This window comes from Cyprinodon tularosa, unplaced genomic scaffold, assembly GCF_016077235.1.
Source record: "Cyprinodon tularosa strain WSP-4 unplaced genomic scaffold, ASM1607723v1 ctg74, whole genome shotgun sequence".
NCBI lineage: Eukaryota > Metazoa > Chordata > Actinopteri > Cyprinodontiformes > Cyprinodontidae > Cyprinodon > Cyprinodon tularosa.
The window spans coordinates 996,165-1,006,393 of NW_024039496.1; positions in this window are offsets into that span (position 1 = coordinate 996,165).

Genomic DNA, 10,229 nt, shown 5'->3' on the forward strand with positions numbered 1-10,229 from the left:
GGGGGTGGCAAGGAGATATATTTTTGAAACAAAATAACGATCTCCCCAACCACAAACGATGGTGGTAGGGGTAATTATTGTGAAGGTCTGTTTTGGTGGCACTATTCATGTTATGCACAAATTGGCTTGTAAAAAAACTTTACTTAAAATTAGCAACTTCATGGTCGAACCTTGACTTTCCTAACTGATGGTGATCTCAAATACAGCAAAAGGGACTATGAAATAGATGAAGCAGACCACCATGAAGCTTTAGAAATGGCTCCAACTATAGCTTTGCTAAAAGCTGAGTTTGTGCTCAGAAAAACAAGAAACAATAATCCCTACCATTTTGGGTAGGAAGGGTGATCTAATATGCTGCCAGGGGATATTCTCTTTCCCTTGATTTAAGGTCAGTATCGGGATAGACATACCAAAACACTGCATAGCTTTATATACAACTCCCCTGTCCATTCCAAGAAATCACCGTTGTTTCCATCTCTTTATCCTTACACCTCTCCATCATGCCTGCTTTGACCATGTCTTCAGTCCCCGTAACCCAGATTGACAGACAGATTAGATTGGACACAGTTGATGCTGGTGGAAGCAATCAGATATAGTGTTTGGCAGAGGTTTTGTTTGTGTAAAATGACACACAGACCTCACTCCATAAGAGATGCCATTGGCACAATCTCGCAGGGCGATTGCTATCAGGCCTAGTGGAGGTGTTCCAACATGTCATTTGTCTGTCATTTGTTTGTCAACTGACGACAGCTCGATGTCTCTCCGGTGCATTCGAGTGGGTGGGCACGTGCGTGTCTCCAGCGGTGAAAAAAAAAATGCACATTGTTGTATATTTCCTCCCTCCAGCATCTCTCCTTCAGGTCTCGTCTTCTCTTTTTGATATGGTGGTGACATTTTTTGACAGCATGCAGAGAGATAAGATTTGTTGCGCCTATGAGCCATCAAGGGATTAGAAATGCATACTTCTTTTGGCTGACAGTGTCTACATAGCTCTCTCTTGACAATGCAAGATTCAACCAAACAGCAACTGTGTACCTCTCGTTAGTTTTGCACTGAGTGTGACAGCAGAAAAGCCAAAAACAAGCCAAAGTGAAACTCAAAAAAATGTCAAGGGCTATGGTTTCAACCTGAACAGTTCTAAGGAGTACACAGTGTCTTGCACCATTGTATTGATACAACTTTAACCTTTTCATATTTTATCGCACTTAAAACACAAACTTCACTATAATTAATTGTTTTCTAATAGATTACAGAAAGTAGTGCGTAAGTGTGTATCTGTACACTAACACATACAGAAATATATAAGTGAGTAAGTAGATATAGGTATATATTACCATTCTTTAAAGGAACTAGGGTTTTGTTAGAGAATAGTCCTGAACAAAAAGCATTGTGTCGACCAAGAAACATGCCAGACATGTCATGAATATATTTGTGCAGAAGTTTAGAGCATAGCAGGATCAGAAAAAAAATAGAGTTAATTTCTAAAAAAAATTACAGCATTGTTCAATCCATCAACATTATATGGACAGAGTATATGACATCTGAACCTAACAATAAAATATTTTCGAACAATCCTGAAAAGCTGAGAAACAAGAGAAATAGCCAAGAGAGCCATAGTAACAGAAAAACTTACATTTATGCACAAAGCTCTTATCCCAATGAACGAGTTTCACAATGAAAGCTATTGTTGAAACAAAGCCACAAGATGTCCTGTTTGAAGTTTACACCAACCTATAAAGGGAAAAAATTGACAAAGAAGAAAGTTCTCTAGTTCTCCGAAAATGGTTTCACATCCAATAGGTTATACTGTATGTAATTGAAAACTGAAACTAAACAATGACCTAAATACCCAATATGTATGGGGAAAGAAGTGGCAACATTGTGCTAGGGGGTTCTTTTGTTATACAAAAAAGTATTCCTGAGATGAAGGAAAATAAATCAACTTGAGCAATATCTTTTAATATCTGCAAGCTTTGACAGACAGCAGAATACTTTAAAATGTACAGATATTAAGTAGCTTGCAAGATGGCAAATAATCTTAACATGATTAATACAATGGTTTACATAAAATCATATTCATGTTTTAATCAATCACAAAGGGAAATTAAATGTTGCAATAACTGTTATTTTTTAAACAGGTGTTGTAGGTGTTTATAACTGTAGGCAGGAAGGATCTTCTGTAGTGGTGTGTCTTGCACAGTATCAGGAGAAGCCTCTTATTGAAGACACTCTGTTGTTGTTTAAAAATCATCTAAAGAGGGTGCTCACTTTTGTCAATAATTTTCTTTACTTAATGAATAATTCTTCTTTGTGAAATGATCTCCTGAGGTTCTAGAGGAGTTTCTAGAACAGAGCTAGCCTTCTTAATTAGCTTGTTTAGCTTTTTTAAATCACCAGCTCTGATACAGTTACCCCAGCACAGGATGGAAGAAGAGACCACACTCTCCACAACAGACTTACAGAAGATATGGACAGTAGTGTCTTGCTGCAAACGCAGAAGGACCCAAGCTTTCTTAGGAAGTACAATCTGCTCGGTACCTTCTTGTGTCTCCTGTGTAGTTTGTTGTCCGAGTGAACATCAAGGTATTTATACTCCTCAACCACCTCCACTTCTTCTGCCATGATGTTAACAGATTTCTACTTCTTCCTTTTTCTTCTGAAATCTTCAACCATTTCCCTTGTTTTGTTGACATTCAGTATCAGATAATTGTTTCCACACCATACCACAAAGCAGTTCACCAGGTCTCTTTTCTCAGCTACTTGTCCATCTTTGATGCACCCAATGATTGCAGAGTAATTTGAGTATTTCTGTAGATGGGAGGACTGTCAAGCACTTGAAGTCAGACATCTACAGAGTAAAAAGGAATGGAGAGAGTACCATCCCCTGTGGTACTCCTGTACTGCTGACTACTTGATTTGACAGCTGACCCTTCAGTCTAACAAACTGTGGTCTGTTTTTAGGTAGTATTTGATCCAGGCAATTTTTGATGACTCTGCTCATATGGTCAGAAAACCTGGCAGAGAGACATTTAAGTCTTGGATGTGATCCTGCATCCACGTTTCAGCAAAAGACATAATGCTGCATTGCAAGTATTCTGGCTGGGTCCCTGCTAGGCCTTAGAGTTCTTCTAAATTATTTCCTAAAGATCTCACATTGCCCATGGTGATTGATGGAAGAGATGGTTTAAACTCCTTCTTCCTTGCTCTTCTCCTTGCTCCTGCTCAGCATCCCCGGCGCCTCTTTTTCAACTCAGCTGGTACTAGTGGAAGTAGTTGAAGTATTATTTCAGCTTTAGAAATATTAAAAAGCTGCTTCAGGGTATAAAAAGAACAACTTGCTGTGGTTGCTGTGGTTACACATCATAACAAGGATCCAAAAAGGACGAAAATATCATTGAAAATCACTGTAGTTTCGCAGCATTCATCAACAGAGGCGAAAAGAAAACATCAGAAAAAGAAACTCATCCAAACATGGAAGGATTGAAGTTCTCTTAAAGAATATCAGTGTAAAGATGTCAGAGCTACTGCAATATGCAGCCACCTTAAGCAGCGCAATTCTAGAAATATAGCTGAGTCAAACTCCAAACCTGAATCCAATTGATGCTTAGGTGTTAAAATATGCTTTATGCTTAATATGAACAAAGAAAATATTATAAATAAGTAAAATCAATAGAAGGCCTTTCAATGTCCATTGACATAATCTGATATGGACACACCACAAATGCTTGTAGCAGTAACTGTGGATGATGTCGGTTCCACAAACTGTTATCACAAAAGCATTGATCATTTTGTATATATGTCCTGGTACTTTCAAACTATGCACTAGCCTACGTTGTTTCCAGTGGATGCAGGTCCAGCAGATTGTGCAACAGCTTCTCCCCCACTGCCATCAGACTGCGGAACCATTGAAAAAACTCTAAGTCAAGTCACAGACTCTGCATCACACTGATAACACTGAACCAAAACACTGCATATTTGCACCTTATATATTTGTGTACACTCTGTGTATACAAAATGATAATAAAAGTTGTGCAATTTCTTTATCACACTGTAAAATTCCCCCAAAATATATTAATATTTATTTTGTCACTTGATTAAATTTCAAGTGAGATAAATAATTTTGCAGAGACTGGAAATAAAAGTCACCCCCCACCCCCCACCCCCACCCCCCAAAATTACCTCTAGAACTTAAAAGTCAGGGATATTAAAGATACTTTATTCCAGTAATTATTTGGGCAACAGAGACAACATGGCTTACACTCTCAAACTACAATTTAAAATCGGCACTAAATTATAATGATTTTTTGGGTGTGAAAGTTCACACCAACCCTAAAACAGAACTCTAATGACTCCAACCCAAACTAACTGAGATAGAGTTGCACTTCCTGACCCTTAGAAATACCTAACATCTGTTCAGACTTTCCCATCTATTCAAACATACAAATGGGTAGCAGTGTTTTTTTGGCCCATCCTTGACGCACAAAGGTTTTAGGGCCTCCCTATTCATAGTGCACTGGCCAAGTAGCAGTTATCTTACAGTCTCTGTCAAATCAATCAAGTTGGAATTGTTTAGATCTTGGCTCAGGAAGAGGGCCAGTGTGTTTATGTGAGCAGACTATTACAGCAAGGGATAAGGGATGTGCAGCAGGGATTTATAGCATTCTCATCTCTGCAGAATGGGTCTTATCAGTCCAGTTTGCCCTAAAACTTTGATGGTGCTTAAGTACAAATTCAGGTCTTAGTGCTGTTATTATAGAAAATGTAAAGACGTATCTACTTGTTTTTAATAACAGCAAACTGCTATTTTGCTTCATCTACACATCACATTGTGGGAATTTTTTAAGCAATGCAAACAGAGTTGGACCATTTAGTATGCATTTTCAATTAAATATACCATGCATGAAAAAAACAGCTTTTTTTTGGTTCTCTTGGCTCTTGTACAGCTTAGCTTCACATCTTGTTTCTTCTATCTCAAGGGGCTAGTTAACCCCCACATAATCTGGAATTCCAACAGACCTCTCACTCTCCTCCTCATATTCCTCAATGACTGCAATCCCTGCAACAGCCCTGAAACATTACCAAAAACCCTGCTGTCACTTGGCCCTGATTTATGGTGCCTTTAATGTCAGGCTATCAGTGGACATGAGCGCATGAAACAACAGACGAGCCGCCCAAAAACAAATAGTTTTGATTAAAGTCAAGGACATTCCGTGCAGCTTTTTCCGTAGAAAGACATTTATCACATTTGATGTTGACCCTCCCTCACAGCTTCCCTCTCTTTTTTTCTATGTCAGTCTGCTTGTTTGGTAGAGAAGGTGATTGGGAGTGCTGAAAAAACCCAAACTCTGTGCTAACAGAGATACAGACAGCTTATATATAGAGAGACTTTACAAATCTGTAGTTGGCACAAAGTTTAAACAGCAGCAATTTCATTAATTGAACACTAAAGAGATTACAGAGTAGAGCTCTATGTGAATAAACAATGAGTCACAGACAGAAGGATTGATTTTAAAATGCCTCTCTTAAATAAGGTCATCAGCTTTTGTTATTCACTCATAGTCTCCTTTGATGCCATTTGACCTGTTTTGTAGGGTGTTATGATATAAAACAGATAACATAAAGAAGTGTAAAAAGAACAGTTGGATAAATTTTGAGTATGTGGTTAAGTTGAAGAATTTGGTTGTCAAGAATTATGCTAGTACCACCATGCTTACAACTTAGAATTATTTTGATCGAAAGCCTCACCTTGACTCACCAAGACATATTTGTGTAATGATGGTGACTACAGCCATTGGTCTTGCCCTAAGCCAATGTTTTGGATTTCTTTATTTGCACAATGTAAGTCTATATTGGTGTAAAATTAATCTGACTATGAATAGTTACATTGATGTTTTAACATTTTCCATTTTTAATATAATTAACTTATAATTCTTAAGAGATGTCTGCACTTCAAATATCTGCATATATTATGCCACAATTCTGTTGATAAATGTAAAAAAAAACATACAGTCTAGGTATATTCTAACTGTTTCATATCCCTGTATAAGCTGCCTCAGGATAAGAACAATGCAACTTTCCAAACCATGAAAACCTAGCCTGAGGGATCCTTTGGCCTACTACAGGACTGCTTGCAAAAACTAAGTGGTCCATGTATGATTTCCTGGGTTACATGAGATAATAGATGCTGTTCTAACACTATTCATATATTCTAGCTATTATAATTAGAGGGTCCAGTTGTATCCAAATCAAAAACCTAGAATGATTCGATAGCTGAGGGAAATCCTGGGATTTACTATCTTCCCCTGATCTGCAATGTCTAAATTAAGGTGACAAAGATCCACATTTTGGCCGTCTGACCTAAAAAGAGGGATTAACTAAGTAAATACAGTAAGCAGTTCAGAAAGAAAATGGAGGCATGTCTGGAAGGCTACGAGTCTGGGAAATGATTCAACACCTGGTAAACTTTGTTGGGAACCTACTACATTGATTTAATACCGATACCTCTCTAAGAACATATATTAACAACTTTTTGCCGACTTTAACAAATTTAGATACCCTCACCACTGACATTTTGTTAATTCACTTGTTCTTTATCTGTCAGCCTTCGACATCATCAAGATAGGCATGTCCTAAAGACTGCAAACCAACACAAAATACTGATCAGGACAAAATTCATGGTGAAGTCCTTCCTGCTTGAGCCAACCAGTTAGCCTGAATTACCAGTGCCAAAAAAGGCTGCTGTAACATGTCCTAATGACTACAGACCTTTAGCGGTGATGTTTGTTGTTATAAAGAGCTTTGAGAGCTTCCAGCACCTAAACTTACACTCCCCCAGAACTTGAATCCACAATAATTTCCCCAAAGGCCAAATGATTCCCTGGAGGCTCTCACTGTCACTGGTCCTTACATGGGTCATAACTATCTTGCAGCACAAATATTTCATTAACATTGTAACTCCTATTTGTTCCCATATCCCTCACCTGTGATGAATATGTGTATGTTACTTGTTTGGCTTATTGCAGTAAGTAACACTTCCAAAGTGTTTGCCTTGTAAGTGGACACAAAATCCATACCAAGTCATAATATGATGCCTGGAGAGTTACAAGTCACAGGGAGATAACAGAGATCAGAAATGCAGACAACGTTTACAATTCACCAAACCAAACATCTGTTATAGTGACAGGAGAAGGGTTGATGTGAGGAGGATTCCAGCAACGATGGGAAAAGCACTTCACTGCTGTTACAAACTTTTATCCCCTACAAAAAAACCTCCAGTTTGTGTAAACAAATCCTAAAGAGTCTGCAGAGCTTTTCCTCTTTCATGCCTCCCTGATCCTGGCCACCCAGTCTGCACTCTGGCCCACAGGACTTGAGAATAACAACTAAGAGGTCAAGGTTTAAGAGGCGAATTTGAGATGAAATCAAGAGATTTGAAAAGGTCTACAAAGGAATTAGCTAAAGAGGGAAAAGGAATACTAAATTTGCACAGTTTGGAATTCTGTCGGGCCAAATGTACTTCATGGCCTCAGCTGAGCGAGAGTCAGCCTAAAATGTGTACTCACCCTTATAAGTTGGACCGGTCTGATATGCTGATTCTATTTATGTTACAATAAAATTAGCTGTATTTGGTTCTCGTTTTGTCACAGCTTTTAAGAAAAGGTGTGAATTTAATCAAAGTAGCTTTAGTTGTCTTATTGAACTCCAGATGTTTGCACCCCCACTTAATTTTTTTTCCGCTTTTATTTCCCTCTTTTTAATGGAAACACACAAGCAGGGTTATTGTGCTTCTATCAAGGTCTTTCTTAAATGTCTGGCTCTCTCGGGTATTTGGAGGGGAGAAGAGTATCAGGTGTGAAAAAAAGTTTTTTGTGGAAATAGATTTTAAGAAAACTTCAGAAAGGCAGATGTTACAGTAGCACAAATTATCCCCACATTTTGAAAAAATCACAAAAAAGAATATTTTAGTACAAGCTGAACCTTTTATGCAATGCATACCAGTGTCCATGACTCTGATACTTTTTCAAATCACTCACAGATCAATGTGCAAACCTTAATCCAAACATAGAAATTGTATGGTACAATAGCAAACCTACAAAGATAAGGCTGTCAAAAAGCAAAAAACAGAATGGCTAAATAGAGCATTATCAGAGAAGCTTCGAAGAAACCCATGATAACTCTAGGGGAGGAGCAGAGATTTATAATTTAGCCTGGACAATCTGTCAAAAGGACAAGTAATACTCATGGACAATATGCACATTCATTAAAAACAGTAGAAAGAAAACAGTGGTATAGTAGAAAAATAAAAATAAATATACAACAGAGGATTATAGAAAAGACAATAGGCCACGTGCTTCTTTTGCTTTGGTGTACATCATGCCACCCTAGACTTGAATAAATTGTGTTCTGGGGTTTCAGTTTCAATCCTGGAAGGGGTAGAAGTGATGGGGGCCTTCAAATGGCTGCTCAGTGAGGAAAGTTATACTGCCCCAAGAGAAAATAATGGGTCCCTGTAGTCCATAATAGATTTATGGTAGTAAAAATATAGTTTTATTTTGTGAAATCTGACCTGAAAAGTACTAAAACCATTTAGCATATAGAACACAACATGCATCAAGTTTCCTCTTTTTCAAACTAGGAGAGAACTGTGTGAAAAGAGACAAACAACAAACCTCTAAAGCAGTGGCATAAATCTTGAGATCAGCCTGTATTGATAGGACCTTGACTACCAATTTGGTAACATGTGTGCATATCTATTTCCCTGACTGAGACTGATGATACATAAATGTAGAGGTAATAGAATTGTCTTTAAGGATCCAGCCATCATTTGTTAAAAGCAGAAGGTATTGCTTCACCTGTGGTGCATCCCATTAGTCTAAATCTAACTCTTCCTTTTGTCAATTACACTCTTTTTTCATGACTTGTGGTAGTGATCAAGAGGTGGTCAAGTATCTTGCCACAGCACATTAAAATGGGCTTTTAGTTCTGTAAGAGCAAAAAAACAAACAACAACAAAAACATATAATATATAAAAGATAATTTGTAAGCATGCATCATTAAATCAAATTAGACATAGAGATTCCTTTTATCATTCTCCACCAAAGCTTCCAATTATGTGCAGAGAACCAAGAAAGAAAGGCCAAAATCACAGCCAAACTGATGGCTTATTAAACGTTTTCTCTCTTTTAAAGGGTATGTACAAGATTTATTTCATGATGGGTCAAATTAAAAGCTCCTGCTAAGCCTTTAAAGCATTATTGTTTCAAAGCATACTGAGAACTTTCGCTACAGATGTTACCAAACCCAAATGTTGAACATATAACTGTTTGATTTGATGATGAAAAATTATATATTGTTGTATTCCTTTCCATTTTCTTCCTAAACAGAACTTTTAAAGTTGCTTTTATTCAATGTTTACCAATCTCTTGGTCACATACACAGTGGTGTTTATGCTGGCTTCAATTAACTCAACACCGTAGATATGTGTTTGCTCAGCAACGTGTTGCGATACAGTAGATTGTCACTGAAAAGGCAATAGTCTCACTTCTAAGTCATCACCTAATGACGCTTGGTCAAGGCCCCTGGAAGTCAGATGCTGACTCCAGATAGTAACCCCTAAACCGAAATAAACAGTAGCGTACATGTTACAAAGCTAAAGCTACCAAAGTAACTCTGCAGTCTAAAATTTCATTTTTTTTTTTTTTTTTTTTGGCGTCGTGTGTCATGTGATACAATGTCCGCAACCTTTCATTTACCCTGCTTGTCACATTCTGACATGCATGGTACTTTGACCAAGCATTAATATGTGACGAGTTGGGAGGGAGAATGTGTTGGCAAAGTAGCAGCATGGAGAAGACCGCACCATCATTAATGTACTAAATTCACTGGGAATTTTTCTTTTCAATGTAAAAAGAAGTTATACTGTTATAATGGGCACAGCTTTGAATGATCGTATCTGGTACTGCACTAATTATTAACATGCCTTCTGTTTTAAACCAATATTTAAAAATAATGCTCATTTATCAGATTCCTATGCCTAATCTGTTAATGTATGTTATGGGAGACATACATTTCAAAAGATGCTAAATGACACCACAAACAAAGTTAGAAAACTTTTCCTTCATCAAAATGTTTAGACAGTTGTCCTAACAAATTTTAGGAATGTATATAATTCTTTCATTTAAATTAAATATGAGTAATAAATGATTGCTCACCCATAAGGAAGCAGGTTC